General features: G+C 32.4%; 1 long non-coding RNA gene across 2 annotated transcripts; it reads left to right on the top strand.

Moving 5' to 3' along the window:
* Positions 1 to 14,555: 14,555 nt before the first annotated feature.
* Positions 14,556 to 16,639, top strand: LOC132254479 (uncharacterized). 2 transcript variants are annotated; one of them, XR_009466759.1, is made up of 3 exons: positions 14,589 to 14,664; positions 14,745 to 14,811; positions 16,003 to 16,639. It is a non-coding gene; the product is annotated as an uncharacterized LOC132254479 (long non-coding RNA). The 2 variants fall into 2 exon arrangements; XR_009466758.1 differs by having other exon boundaries at positions 14,556 to 14,811.
* The last annotated feature ends 134 nt before the right edge of the window (positions 16,640 to 16,773 follow it).

Here is a 16,773-nt window from a genome sequence, read left to right as displayed (position 1 = left end):
ATTCCCAATATCTTTCGGTAAAGAAAGATTCCCCAAGTACCTTGAAGGAGCTTCCCCATTTGGTTTCTTCATCACAAACACAAGAATCCAACAATCCAAATTCATCATGAACTTCAGTAGTAGGAATTCAGCAGCAAGACATCATAAACAAGTTTCACCTTATTAAGTTTTGAATTGCTGACATTTGTAAGCTTGCACAATGCAATTTGGGACCAAGAAGAAATGTGTAATGGATTCTTTGCCGCTGGCACTGACAAAGATTGAAGGTCAGTAAGTGACTTATGCACGGACAAGGTAGTCCCTTCCTCAAAATCTTCACTATCATCCTCAAGAATGGTTACAATCTTCTCTTTGAAACATTTGAAGAACGTCATCCTACAAAAAAAAAAAGAATAAAATATGGGTCTAAGTTTTTAGACACCACTATGCATTTAAGTCAGGTCAATTCACATGAGTGAAGACCTTAGCACTTAAGTCGTATTAAGTGTTGAAAGTGCAATACAACATAGCATCAGAGCCATAACTTGTTTGCATAGATACCAAGTATTATTATGGTTTTAATTAAATGTTAAAACTTGAACATCACTATGCATTCAAGTCAAGCCCATTTGCATGGGTGAAGACTTTAGCACATAAGTGTTGAAAATACGACACCACTTCGCATCAAAGTTATGCCTTGATTACATGAGGGTCAAACTTAAAATTTTTTTTTTATGGATATTTAAGTTTATTAAAATTCCCCCTCAAGTATTAAGGTAATTTAAAAAAAAAATTACCTAAAATCAAATTCGTCTCTACAAATGATGAAGTCCAATACGTGTTCGAAAAATGTGAGTTTTTTTCTTCCTTGACAAAAAAAAAAAGTTAGAAAAAAAAAATTCGAATAAATAAGGAGATTGCATGTCAATATATATATATATATATATATATATATATATATATATATATATATATATCACTTATGGAAGGTTTGACTTTTTCCATGCATATTATATACATTAAAAAAAATCTCCACCACTTTTCAGGAGATTATCTATACATATATATATATATATATATATATATATATATATTACAACCCAGTCATTGAAACTAGCATTCCACCACTGTGTGTATAAATATATGTATACACAGGCATTCCAGTTTGGCTCCACAACATGATTTTGGCATGCCACAAACGGCCTTCTATACTCTGCCACTGTTGATGCCTCCCCACAGCTTGATGTTGAATGCCACAACATGATCTCCAATGCATATATAATACGAAAAAAAACAAAAAAACAAACAAACTTATAGGTTTGGAAATTGATCCAAGGTTGAAGATGATTGAAAAAATGGAAGGATTCCTCGTGGAGAATTCATATTGGGTTCCTTAAAATTTGGTTGAAGATCACCCAAAAATTGAAAGAATTTCTAAAAGGATTCAAGTCAAGTTTCTCAAATTAGGTCGAAAAACATCCAAGGATAAAAAAAAAAAACTCTCTAAAAAAGTTCAAGTCTGTTTTCTCAACTATTGTCCCCTTTATATAAATATATATATATATATATATATATATATATATATAAAGGGTTGACAGATTGGAAGAGGATTCAAAGTGTAAAGTAAGAAGGAAAACAAAGTGAAGTTTGGTAAAAAGTGATAAAGAAATATTTTTTTAAAAATAGGAAACTTCCTATTAAATATTTTTTTGAAAAAAAAAATTTACTTCAAGACTCACCTCATCCACATGACAATACATGTACATGATACGTCTTGAAGTAGGGGCATTTGTAGACATAAAAATTTTAGTGGATTAAATTACCACTATTTTGGTCTTCAAAATAAATAAATAAATATCCTATTATGGATAAAATTTCCTAAAAAAAGTGGAACTAATCTCCAATTATAAAAAGGATAATTATAATATATTATTATCATTATTATCTCGATGAAACCTCTAGAAGAAGAAAAGTTGCTAAAATCAAGTAACTAAATCCCTTGAATTAAGCAACTAAAATTCGAGAATTCAAAATTCAAATTTCATGTCTTCACCTATAAATACAAGTGGCTTCTTTCAAGAAAAATAGGAGAAATTCAAAAAAAAAATCCAGAAAGGAAATCCTAAGGAGAAAATCTAGAGACCACTTAAAAAAAGTTTCATCAAATCTCCTTGCAAATTCGACAGAACTACTACACACGTTATTCGTCATTCAACGAATTCATTTGGGAATAAGCCACTTGTGGTCCTTGATTAATCTTCGAAATCAAGAAAACGTCATCATCGTCTTCCAAATTGTGATCAAGGCAAAAAAATCAAAGGGGAAATATTTTGTAAAGAATATTATTTTTGATATTATACCCATAATATTTTAATTTCAATAAATATTTTGTTCACATTATTTTTTATTTTTTATTTTTTTGCTAATTTTGCAGGGCCTTTACAAAATTCTAGCGTACACACAACATAAAAAATAAATATAATTTTATTATTTTAAATAAATTATCATAAAAAAATGTGAAACAAATTTTTTAATGTCACCATTTAAATTGAGAAATTTCAAAAATAAAAATAAAAATTACTCTATATAAAATATTATTTAAAAAATTATAAATAATTTACATTTTTAATCAATATATAATAACTATTGTTTGCTTAAAATTTATAACTATTTTAAAATTTTAAAATTTTTATAAATAAATGAATGGATATATATTAAATTAAATACTTTTTCTATAAAATTAGGTAAAGGAGGATACAAAGACATAAAATTAAAGTACAAAGGAATGCAATCAGGGTGCGATGATTGGACATTTAGGAAGCGACATTGAGCAACTAAGAAGTGGATTGTGAAAACACAAGAACAAAATCATTAAAATTATGAAGAAAAAAAAACATGACAAATGGAATTGTCAATCATCTATACATTTTCCAAATATTATGAATTTTTTTGCTCTCTTAGCGAAAGAATTTATATTATTTAATTACATATTCTTATTTAAAGCAGTCACATAGGACATAAAGTTATAGGACCAAGGTACAAAAATATGAGATGTGATATAACAAAACGAGACTTTGAGTATAAAGCCACTAGACTACTTGTAATTCTTTCCTTCAAAGTGGAATTGGACAACTTGGAGGTGTAATTGGGAGACTAAGGAGCAGAATTTGAATGTATGAGAGCAAAATCACAAAAAATGTTTAGACATCACATTTGTTAGATTGGAAAAGCACATACATGTTATAAACATGATAAATTAATCAAATAATTAACTTTATTATAAAATTACTTAAATACACTTTGGGTTTTTTAAACAATGAGCTCAAGGGTATAAAGTAAGGAGACAAAGTAAAAGAACAAATAAATAGAATTAGGATATAAAGAAATTGGATCTTTGAAAAAAAAAAATCAACAAAAAGTCATATTGTAGCTTTATATAGCAATTTTTACACTCGAACCAATGATGAGTTTATTTATTTTTAATATGGTGCCATAGTTTTTTTTTAAAAAAAAAATTATTTCCCATATTTATCACTTTAATTTTATATCTTAATAATTTTCTTTTAAGTTATTCTTCAAAAATAAATTTATTTGAAAAATATATAGCTCTCGTGCCTACCAAAAAGGATGACTTTGACGTCTTAACTAAACCCATTGTTTATACCTTCCATTGCATTGAAATCAACAAATGGTGGAACATAGATGCATTGTATGCTATGTCAATTTCTTAGACAATTATTGTTGTTTATTATTATGATTTATTTAGAAGATTTAAATTAATATTTCAAAATTATTTCAATAATATACTATGTTGTGTTCTTTTATTTAGTTTTCATAATAGTTATACCATGTCCAACACATTTTTTCTAATATCGATGTGATAACATGATCACTCTCATTTTCAATCAAACTCATGAATTTGAGTTTTTGACCAAAATAGCCCCTTTTGAAGGAAAAATAAAATAAAATTTAATGACTTTGTCAAACTTATATTTAAAATGATTTTTTTTTTATTATATAAGAATCATATGATTAAAAAAATATTTTTTTAAAACAAATAAGTTGAAATCTCAATTCTTAACTAAGGTGGTGTTTGTTTTTTTACTTAATTCTAAATAGAACCTTAATGCTTAATAGTGTTAAATATTAGGTTGTTTGTTTTTGTAGTATTTTATTTCTATTAAGTATTAAAAAGTAAAAAAAAAACAATATATTATTTTTTCTATTTAGAAAAAGCTACATATTTTGGTTTTTTCTATTTAGTAAAAATTTTATAATAAGTCATGAAAAAGTTAGAAAAACAAACAACCTAAATTGTAAAACTAAATTGCTTTAAGTAAAAAGCCCAAAAAACAAACATCACCTAAGACTTCAGTTAAAAAAAATAAAGTTTCAATTATCAATTATGACTTTATTTTTTAACCTAAAATCTCAATTACCAATTGACGTTTTGATTTAAAAAATATTAGTTATGAGAAGATGATGTGAAGTCTCAATTATCAACTAAAGCTTTAATTGCCAATTAAGACTTCAAATGTATTTGATACTGATTTTAAAAAGTGTTTCTAATATTTTAAATACTTAAAATTTTTTATTTTAAAACATTAAAAATATTAAAAATATTTTTAAAAATTACAATCAAATACACTCCATTTTTATACCAAACTCTCTTCATTTTTAGGAAATGATGATCCAACACGATGGGAAAGAAATCACATTAGATATAAGTTTTAAAAAGGGATTAAAACCTGTATTTTTGTGGTCAAACACATGACCCAAAATTCCAAGGATTTACTTCTAAATAATTTGTTGGGAGCATATATGCCTCAAAAGGAAATTTATAGGGAAAATTGTGTTTGCAGCCGGCTATTTGAAAGTATTATGACAATCAAACTATAATGAACTGGAATATGAGATTTGACCGTGAAAGGGCAAAATATTATCTTTCTCATGCACTCTTTGCTGACTCCATTTTATGTTCCTAGATTGCCCCTCCATGCCTCCATGTCAGCTGCAACCCTATCTCCATATTAGCAAGAAACCTTCCATTTCACATGAGAGATTGAAAATTTATAAAACAAAAAAATTTGAATTTGAAACCTATGAAAAATCACCTGACCTGACAACCGGTTGTTATTTCCCTAATCTAAAACCTTTCTTCTCTTTGATTTGGGAGTATTTCTCTTTCTCTCTCTCTCTCTCTTGGATTCATCACCCACACAATCCCGAGACCCATGTAAAATTTCCCAAAATTGTCTAATTTGAGAGAAAAAAACCAATAATCCAAAACTCCAACCTGTGTGTTTCTCTCTTGTCTACATAAAAGTGCAACAAAATAAAGCATTCCATCTTAAGAATGTCCAGTTAAAAGATGACTTCAAGAGGCACATCTGTGACGGTGAATCTACTATAGTAGTACGTACCGGAACGAAAAGGTGGAATCTAAAATATTGGGTTCGTGAACAAGATATCTCTTCATGTCATTGAGTGGCCATTTGCCTTAACCCCAAACCAAAATCTGAAGGTAAATTATTTTCATTTATTGTTATTTAGTTCATTTATTTGAAATAGAGCACATCAACGATTTTGGAGTCGTTAGTGGACTTGAACTTTTGTGTTGGGTTGTGGGAACCATATTAATCCCCAATAACCATATGACCCACAAGTCGTATTGAATCTAGATGAAACTTACAACATATCTAGTTGTAAGTTGCATTGTTATTTTGGGGATTGTATCATAGGTACTACCTTAATAGTCCTTAGGTACCACCTTAATCTACCTTAGGTACTACCTTAACCGACCTTAGGTACTATCTTAGTTAAAGTTGGGTTTTACCTATCCGAAGTCTCAGACCTTCCTTTATGACCCTTAGAGCATGCCATTATGTGATTCTTTTCTGTGGTCAAGTGGTTCACCTTTAGTTTTTTAGTGGACTGTACCTTAAGTACTACCTTAATAGCCCTTAGGTACCACCTTAATCTACCTTAGATACTACCTTAAGCCACCTTAGGTACTACCTTAATTAAATTTGGGTTTTATCTATCCGAAGCCTCGAACCTTCCTTTGTGACCCTTAGAGCATGCCATTTTGTGATTCTTTTGTGAGGTCAAATGGTTCACCTTTGGTTTTTGCCGGACTGTACCTTAGGTACTACCTTACTAACCCTTAGATACCCTTAATCTACCTTAGGTACTATCTTAAGCAACCTTAGGCACTACCTTAGTTAAAGTTGGGTTCTACCTATCCGAAGCCTCGAACCTTCCTTTGTGACCCTTAGAGCATGCTATTATGTGATTCTTTTGTGTGGGTAAGTGGTTCACCTTTGGTTTTCTATGGACTGTACCTTAGGTACTACCTTAATAGCCCTTAGGTACGACCTTAATCTACCTTAGGTACTACTTTAACTAACCTTAGGTACTACCTTAGTTAAAGTTGTGTTCTATCTATCTGAAGTCTCGGACTTTCCTTTGTGACCCTTAGAGTATGCCATTATGTGATTCTTTTGTGTGGTCAAGTGGTTCACCTTTGGTTTTTTGCGGACTCTACCTAAGTACCACCTTAATCTACCTTAGGTACTACCTTAAGCCACCTTAGGTACTACCTTAGTTAAAGTTGGGTTCTATCTATTCGAAGTCTCAGACCTTCCTTTGTGACCCTTAGAGCATGCCATTATGTGATTCTTTTGTGTGGGCAAGTGGTTTACCTTTGTTTTTTTGCGGACTGTACCTTAGGTACTATCTTAATAGCCCTTAGGTACCACCTTAATCTACCTTAGATACTACCTTAAGCAACCTTATGTACTACCTTAATTAAAGTTGGGTTCTACCTATCCGACACCTCGGACCCCTTAGAACATGCCATTATGTGATTCTTTAGTGTGGTAGAGTGGTTCACCTTTGGTTTTTTGTGGACTCTACCTTAGGTACTACCTTAATAGCCCTTAGGTACCATCTTATTCTATCTTAGGTACTACCTTAAGCAACCTTAGGTACTACCTTAAGCAACCTTAGGTACTACCTTAGTTAAAGTTAGGTTCTACCTATCCGAAGCCTTGAACCTTCCTTTGTGAACCTTAGAGCATGCCATTATGTGATTCTTTTGTGTGGTCAAATGGTTTGTTTTTTTTGCGAACTGTACCTTAGGTACTACTTTTATAGCCCTTAGGTACCCCTTAATCTACCTTAGGTACTACCTTAACTAACCTTAGGTACTACCTTAGTTAAAGTTGGGTTCTACATATCTGAAGTCTCGGACCTTCCTTTGTGACCATTAAAGTATGCCATTGTGTGATTCTTTTGTGTGGTCAAGCTATTCACCTTTGGTTTTTTACGGATTGTACCTTATGTACTACCTTAATAGCCCTTAGATACCACCTTAATCTACCTTAGGTACTACTTTAGTTAAAGTTGGGTTCTACCTATCTAAAGCCTCAAACCTTCCTTTATGGCCCTTAGAGCATGCCAGTATGTGATTCTTTTGTGTGGTCAAGTGGTTCACCTTTGGTTTTTTGAGGACTATACCTTAGGTACTACCTTAATAGCCCTTAGGTACCACCTTAATCTACCTTAGGTACTACCTTAAGCGACCTTAGGTACTACCTTAGTTAAAGTTGGGTTCTACTTATCCGACGCCTCGAACCTTCCTTTGTGACCCTTGGAGCATGCCATTATGTGATTCTTTTGTGTGGCCAAGTGGTTCACCTTTGGTTTTTTGCAGACTCTACTTCAGGTACTACCTTAATAGCCCTTAGGTACCACCTTATTCTACCTTAGGTACTACCTTAAGCGACCTTAGGTACTACCTTAAGCGACCTTAGGTACTACCTTAGTTAAAGTTGGGTTATACCTATCTAAAGCCTTGGACCTTCCTTTGTGACCTTTAGAGCATGCTATTATGTGATTCTTTTGTGTGGGTAAGTGGTTTACCTTTGGTTTTTTGTGGACTGTATGTTAGATACTACCTTAATAGCCCTTAGTTACCACCTTAATCTACCTTAGTTACCACCTTAAGTGACCTTAGGTACTACCTTAGTTAAAGTTGGGTTCTACCTATCCGACGCCTCGGACCTTCCTTTGTGACCCTTAGAGCATGCCATTATATGATTTTTTTTTTTTGTGGTCAAGTGGTTCACCTTTGGTTTTTTGGGAACTGTACCTTAGGTACTATCTTAATAGTCCTTAAGTACCACCTTAATCTACCTTAGGTACTACCTTAGTTAAAGTTGGGTTCTACTTATCCGAAGCCTCGGACCTTCCTTTGTGACCCTTAGAGCATGCCATTATGAGATTCTTTTGTGTGGGCAAGTGGTTCACCTTTGTTTTTTTGCAGACTGTACCTTAGGTACTACCTTAATAGCCCTTAGGTACCACCTTAATCTACCTTAGGCACTACCTTAAGCGACCTTAGGTACTACCTTAGTTAAAGTTGGGTTCTACCTATCCGACGCCTCTAACCTTCCTTTGTGACCCTTAGAGCATGGCATTATGTGATTCTTTTATGTGGTCAAGTGATTCACCTTTAGTTTTTTGCGAACTGTACCTTAGGTACTACCTTAATAGCCCTTAGGTACCACCTTATTCTACCTTAGGTACCACCTTAGGTACTACCTTAAGCGATCTTAGGTACTACCTTAGTTAAAGTTGGGTTCTACCTATCTGAAGCCTCGAACCTTCAATCCCAGACATTGCTAGTTATATTTTAAATTTTTTAGTTAATCATCACTGTTATTATCCTATAATGTGGTACACATGTGTGAATTATATACGTTTCGTACTATATTTTTCAATAGTTATTACTTGATTGATTATAAAAAATTAACAACAACAATTATGTCATCAAATGACGAACAAGCAAACATACCATGTAGTGTTTGTGAATCATAGACATGGAGTGTACGATTCTTGGGTTGAATGTCAAAAGAATGTGCTCCTTTATAAAGGGAGTGTTTACAAATCATATACTTCTAAAGAGGAAGTTGTTCGAGCTTAGGTGTTCTATGCACCAAGATGGAAAAGAAGTGATGAATGTTCATCAACTGGCAAACCAAAGTTTGAACTTGCAGTTGATGATCAACATTCTTTGCAAAATATTTCATATACAGATGTATTCAATTTCTTTGTTGGCTTTTTTTTAGCATGTGTTTTGCTTATTGTAATATCTAGTTTAACATAGGTTGTGGAAATATGTTATGAATATCAATGTCTAGTAATGTATTTGTCATAGTGTTCACAGGTACTATGTGATTATTATTATCAACTTTGTTAAACTGAAAATGCTCACTCAAACGTTTGGAGCATAAGACAATTTGTTTATTAAAGGTCATAACATTAGAGAAATTGAGAATTTTTGACACATCATAAGCTTTAGAATAAATTTTAGTTGAGATGTAAAGCTAACAACTATATCTATGGAAATTAAATTTTAGCATTTTCCAAATTTAAATTTTACCTAATATGTACAAATTTTGTCAATATAAGCTAAAATAAATTTCTAATTATTTAAATTATGTTTGTTTCTTTTGATAGAAATTATATTTGGATAATGCAAAATTAATGTAATTAAAAATTATAAAAAGCAAGAAGAAGGGCTAAGAAATTTTCCGTATCTATAATTTAATCATGTACAATAAAATGATAGGAATTCTTTTCAACTCAAAAATTTATGTCCCCCTTATTAACAAACATAAATTGCCTACCGTGACTAGATTTGGATAAATGTTAACCAACATAAAACATTTGGCATCTCATAGCCAGAATGCCCACATAATGTTATATGGGGTCTCTAGTTGAATCTCTCAGTACTTACAAACTCAAAATCAAAAGTCCATGTCAAGCCCCTTCATTTTCTCATCATCCCCCACAACTTTCTTACACACTTTCACTCAATTTCCAGGAAAGTAACACTTACCTACAACAAAAAGGATCCTAAAATCAACCCAACAAACTTCAAACAAGCAATAATCAGCAACATAAACCAAACCCCATTTCACGTTTCAACTTACACTGCACTTACAATTAACAAAACAAACCCATAAGAAAACAAAAGAGCAGGAAAATCTAACCAGGTGCAGACGGACTTAAATGAGAGTTTGATTTCATTTGCCTGAAAAATCAACCCAGTTTTACAGCTATAATAATTGCCCTACACTTATCCAAAAAGAATACAAGACCAATAATTTGTGGATTCGCACTTTGTCTAGGATGACTACGTGTGGAATAAATATGAGGAGTCACAATACTATCTGTTCACACTCATAATATTCAAATAATGTTTGTACTAGACCCTATTTGTACTTTAAAGATTTACAAATCAAAAGACTTACATGCCCAAAACCCTTTATCTCGTCCCCATGATGCACAACTTTCTCACTCTTAACCAACTTTAAAGGGAAAAAATTTATTTAGGCACCATACTAACATTCATCTAAAAATGGTACAAAAAACAGAATTGAGTCATCTTATCCTTAAGACAAAACATAAAAAAAATACAAGAGAACCAAAAAGGTCTTCATTCATGCTTTATCCCACTTTCTCTTACTGTGTGTATCCATTCTCACCACCCCATCAAAATCCTGCTGCTCCAATTGCGTTTATGCCTTTACTTCTCAGTTCTATAATAATCGGTTTTGCATCTTCAAATCCTTTATCTTTACAACAACAGCAAAAAGGAATGCCATAGTAAGGCTTATGAATAAAACTTACATAATGATGCATATGTAAATGAAAAATAAATGCAACTTTATTTTGGATAAAATCATAAACAAACCATTCCATGCGCTTTTTATCCATACTGGTATATTGGTTTCAAGTAAAAATGGATCTCCATAGAAGAAGTCAGGGACCACCACGTTGAATCCAGCACCCGCAACTTTGTCAACAAGGTTCCTTTAGAGTCAAAGTAGAAAGATAATGATATTGATCTTAAAATCTGCACAAAATTATGTGCTATAATCTACTTAACATCCAGTCTCAATGTGAAGACAAATTTTCTTTCTTTTTTGTGTACATAAATCTGAAGGTGAAAATGATAAATAAAGACATTTAAGTTTTAGTTTGTGGATTTTCTTGCTACACCTTATTCTATTTGCCCGTATCAAAAGTTAGAGAAAAACGGTTTAACGTGATTTATAAAAAAAATAGTTGGCACATACTGCAATTCTAGATAGGAAAAATCAGGGGGTCTTCGGAGTTGAAACTTAGAATCAACTAAAAATATTAGAGGTAAAGTTATCTTTCATTACCCTTAATTAAAGGAATTCAAGCTTAGCATGCCTATGCAATTCCATAATTGTCTTTGAATAATCAACAGGCATGCTATGATTAGCCTAATTAGATTAGATTGTCCTAACCAAGATGCAGGATGTAGCTCATGTAGCTTCATGCATGCCATCTTTGATGGGTCACCAAATGCTTGATGATTGGAATTTCCATTGTTGATGAACTCCATAATCCTGCAATAAATAAAAGATTAGCCTCTTACCAGTGAAATATTAACCACAGATAGACTATGGGTCAAGAGCAAAAATGATAATTATGAAAGAATGGTAGGAAGATGAAGAGCATTTAAAAGTTAACAAAATAGCTAATGCTGGACAAAAATGGAAAAAATAAAAGCTGAAAAATCAATGTTTTTTCCATTCAGCCTTATGGACACCCATAGTCTAATTAAATCATAATCTTTAGTCTTCTCTTACTGTTTCATCCTGTTTTCATTTTGGCCATTTCCTCTTTGTCCTCATGCTAGCCTTAAACATCTATGCTAGTGCAATCATTAGCATTTTTTATATACCATCCCTACTTCCTCATTCATTTATGATAATTTTTTAGATGTATTGTTTCTTGACTGCCCATCATTCTGTTCCATAAATCATGGGTGGCCTCAGATCAGTTTCACAAAATTCTTCCTTCAACTTGACAGAAACCAAATGAACACTATGGAAGCACTTCTTCCTATCACCAGAAGTGGAATATAAATAGTAACCTTGTTCTGTTTTAGTTATAGAGGGGTTCAACAAAAGGCCCACATAAATCCTATTTACATATTGCTTTCTGTGTTTTGTTTTGTCACTGCATATTGTCCAATAATTTCTACACATTTCACCACTATTTCAACAAAAACCCATTAAAGAAATCACAAATTCAACAATAAAAAATTACCCCACAATTCATTTGTCCATTTTCCACATGGCTAAACTAAGGAAAAATGAAAAAAAATAAAAATTTGAAATGTATTTTTATTAACCAATTAGAATTGCCTCCCAAGATCTATAATTGCTTCAAAAGGTCCAACATACATACATTATTAGACCTATTGAATAGAGTCAAAAAGATTTTGTGAAAATTGAAGATATCTGCATAGAAGTAAGCACTTCAAATTAAAACATAGAAGTCGAAATGCGAATTGGAAGTACCTCAAAATTTGAGGTGTTCAAGATGTGGCCACCATCAGATTAACAAATTAACGCCAAAAAAATAGCATATGGCCACAATATTGATGTGTGCCAATTGTATCATAACAATATGGCACCATCCTTAATTTAAGTGGCTGAAACATAGATTCAAATCAACAATATTTAATACAAGAAAGAATAAAGAGAAACAACAATAGAGTAGCAAGAACTTACTTGTTATGTTGTGGCTTTCGTAGCTATGGCTACTCAGATTCAAAAAACTCAAATACAAGCTCATTATTACTTGAAAATGCAAGTAAAGAAATTATACTCAAAGACTCATTTCCATCATATGGGGAAGCCTCGAATGAATGGACAAGCTCCTGAGCTTAGTAAATTTCAACAGTAATTTTATTTCCTCCTGAATATGCTTCATATCTTTTGCTTCTAGAGAAGGTGCAGAAATCTGGGTTTCAAAAGGAGAATGAGATTCGACTTCACTTATGTCCTGAATTTCAGCCTCCATGTGTTCTGTACTTTGACTGTTGGAGAATTGTGGGCAACAAAACAACTGAACGGCTAAAAGGAAAGGAACAAAATGGGCATGAAATGATAATGAATCAGTAAGTAGCCTTAACATCCAATCCATAATTTCCTGGCTTCTCATACCAGTTCCAAAACAGCATTACGTGACACATCAGGTATCTGATGTTTGCAAAGGGGACCATGGGAGGGCTGAATGTGATAAAAAGTGATAGAAAGCTAAATTGGTAGTTTAGGCCTTTCTACAGGCTAGGGCCATTGATTATTGAAAAACTTTGCTGCTATTGCTATGATGAACTCAATTTAACTCCATCTAAAAAATTCTTTAACCAAAACAAAATTTCCCTTTATTTCATTCATGCGAAAATGAATCAAAATACAACAAATCCCAAAATATAAGACCTTCAACCCCAATATTTTCTCAACAGCCAAACGAATCCTTAAATGGAAAACTCACTTGTGATTGATTAATCCACAACAAGAGGAAACTTCACTTCGGTTTTTAGAAACCTTAAAAAAATTCCACATTTGATGAAGAAATATGAAGATATGCCTCGACTTTACTTCATTGAAGGTTTTTGGAAGATTCTTATTGGGTTTGGGTGGTCAACTCGTGAAGAGAGACACACTAGGGTTAGGCCAAATGAGACGAAGACGACTTTGGGAAGATGGGTATCCATCACCTGGTCAGAACGTCAATAAACGAATCGGCTGCCTATCTTCATGTATCAAACGAGCTATGAAAATGAGAATTTTCTGATATCGGGTTAGGGCAAAACAAAAGGAAGTGACAGAGAAAGTTTCCCAACTTTCAAATGTTTCTCAAGTCGGGTGTTTTATGGGTTTCAGATTTTGATGCTTATTAAATTGTGCACCTTCTTGCTGACATGGACACCGGTGGTTGCTGACAGGGAAACATTAAAGGGCAATTTTGGAAATGCATACCTATACAGTATATAGTGCATGAGAATTATAATATTTTCCCCATTAACAAGAAAATCTCATATTTCACTTGTGTAGGATTCCAAAACTATATATTTTCCTAATCATGGGTTGGAAACACAAGTTTCCCAAATCTATAATAGATGTACCCGAAAGTCCATCAAATCATCAACCAATATACTACATTGGGAGTACCACATATCCTTCTAAAGCTATGAGCTCGTCATTAGAGTCACTAGTTGACTTTAGTGATGGAATTGTTCCTTAAGCTCAGCATTCAACCTCGACAACAGTCCAAAATCGAAGGGAAATAAGTGATTAGATGAGAATACCTTTTATTCAACCTTAATCAATATATGAGCAATGGGCATGATTAATTTATTTTTAATTTTTAATTTTAAAATAAGTACAAAATAGGTTACTATTAAATATTATTATTTTTAAATTGAAACTCTTGTTTGTGTGGATTTATAAATATCCCATTAAAAAAAACAAAAAATCAAGATATAAATACAATAATTAGAATAAGATTGAAGGCTCAATTCCTAAATGGTTTGAATTTGAAATAAAGTCTTAATTTTTAAATGCGATTTTTTAATATGAATTTGAATTAGAGTGATAGTTTCTAATTGTGAATTTTCAATATAATTTTAAAAAATAAAAATAATATAATTTTAAACCTATTATATATATTTATTTTAATATGAATTTTTAAATTGATATAAATTGTAAATTAATAAAAAAAATAAAAATAGTAATAGTGAAGAGAGAAAGGGGAAAGGTGTGGGTGGATTTGCAGTGAAGTACGGAGGTAAAAAGAAGTCTAAATTTGAAATTTCTCAAGGTTTCTCGTTTCCCAAACAGACTTTTTATTTATTATTATATTAGCAGCTGAGAAGAAGAAGAAGAAGAACCCAAAAAAACTGTAACAGGGACGACACAAAGAGCCATCTTTAAGGTAAAAGATCAAATCTTCAAACCCTAGCTTCTCGAGTCTCTTTTCCCTAATCCGTTTGGTTGCTGAGAAATGGTGCGGAAAATATAGAGAGAAGAAAACTATATAGAATTTTGGGTAATTGAGTTTTGGCTCCTGGAAACGAAACTTTGGATTTTGTTTTTTCTTCTTATGTTTTTCCCGAAAACCAAACGGATTGCTCTGTGATGTTGAATTGTTTTGGATCTTTTACATGTTGGAGTTTTGCTTTGTGGCATTGGGAATTGGCAGGGTTTGGAATCTATGCGAAGTGTTTAGGTTTTGTTTGTTGGGGAGATTTTTGGTTGGTTCTTCGGATAGAGTTGAATTTTGGGATTATATATGTTGGTTGAGGAGATTTTCCATATGTCTAATTCAGTTGATTTTCTGGGTTCGTGTAATTTGATTAAGTTGATTTCTTTGGTCTGTGTGATTCATTTTCTGATCTGACCTTTGAGTTGTCCAGAAATGAATCGGATGAAATCTTGCCTGAAAAATAGTGAAGACTGGTCACTTTAGTTTTCCTTTTTGCTGGAGTTAATTCGGTTGATATATTTGTTAATTCACATTAGAAACTAGCAAAATAATAAAAATAGAGAAAGGACAAGAAACTCTCACTTTGAGAGGGGTGTAAATCCTTTTACAGATAATGTACATTTTTAGTATTATGAGCATCTTTCCTATCCAAAGGGGGGGGGGGGGGGGGGGGGGGGGGGGGGGGGGGGGGGTGGGGAACCCAAAAAACCCATAAGTACAAAGTATAACTACATACTTATGGTTATATCTATCAACCAAGTTCCAAGTTCCAAGTTCTTGAATCCTCTTAGAAGGTGCTATCTTCTGTTCTATTCCTTAATCACTACCTAGATCAAGATACATATCATGGGTCCTGCTCGAATTCCCATTAGAAGTAACACCAGGAGTCAAAAAAGAAGAAAAAAGCCATTATTGTGATGACATGAATTATTGCTTGACTTCTTAACTTGTTATTGCTATCTCTCTTTTTTGCTGTGTGGTCTTGCTTGGAAATTTTCCATGTACGAGGATCATGTCTGGCATTCTTTTGCACTTATCATTTCTTATTGCCTCTTCATGTTACCATACTTTTTAAAATATATGGCACAAGGGCTATTGGTGCATGCTAACCTGCATTTATGCTTTTGAATGTGTGAACAGATTTGAGCCTGGGTATTCTGTGTCCATAGCAGCATCATGATGTCTTCTGTGCATGATCTTTCTGGTATTTTTCTTAAGATATTTTTTGTCTGGTATTTTTCTTCAGATATTTTTTGTTAAACATAAGTTTGTACAATATTGTTCTATGTTTTTTTTTTTTTTGGTCATGCCAGAACCTTTATTTTTCATATGGTAAGGTCTGTTAGGAAGGGTGTGGGGGATATTATAATTTTTGACAAGGTCTAATTCACATGAGATGTGTCTTTGTGTCGATGTAACTGGAGCTCATTTATCAGGTTCATCAGTGAAGAATCTGATGTGCCCAGAAAATTAGTGCCAGCCCAAAAGTTTTATTTGTAACATGCTGACCGCCTTTAACTTATGGCTGCTGTACCCTGAGAAGAAAGAAGTGCATGTGAAAATTGTAATAGTTGATATGTAGATCAAAAGGGTTAAAATAGTGATGTCAAGACGTTTTGATACCTTTTGGATTAATTTTCTTTTCCTTTGTTTTGATTAGGTTTTGTATTCAGAGAAAGATTTCTTGTGCTTCACTTGTTTACTCTATTAATGAAAATGTTTTTATTTTTGATAAAAATAAATAAATAAATAAAAATCTTATAATTGATTTCCTGTATGAAAGGCCAATGTTCATAAACTCAAGCATGGGAATGCATGCTTTAATTTTCCATTTTTTCACACAGTCATTTATCCTTGTGTCATTGGTACAAGTTTATCATTTCATTATGATGTGATTTCATGAAATGAAGA

Source organism: Vitis vinifera, chromosome 10 (assembly GCF_030704535.1).
Source record: "Vitis vinifera cultivar Pinot Noir 40024 chromosome 10, ASM3070453v1".
NCBI lineage: Eukaryota > Viridiplantae > Streptophyta > Magnoliopsida > Vitales > Vitaceae > Vitis > Vitis vinifera.
This window is presented reverse-complemented; position numbering and strand designations above follow the sequence as displayed.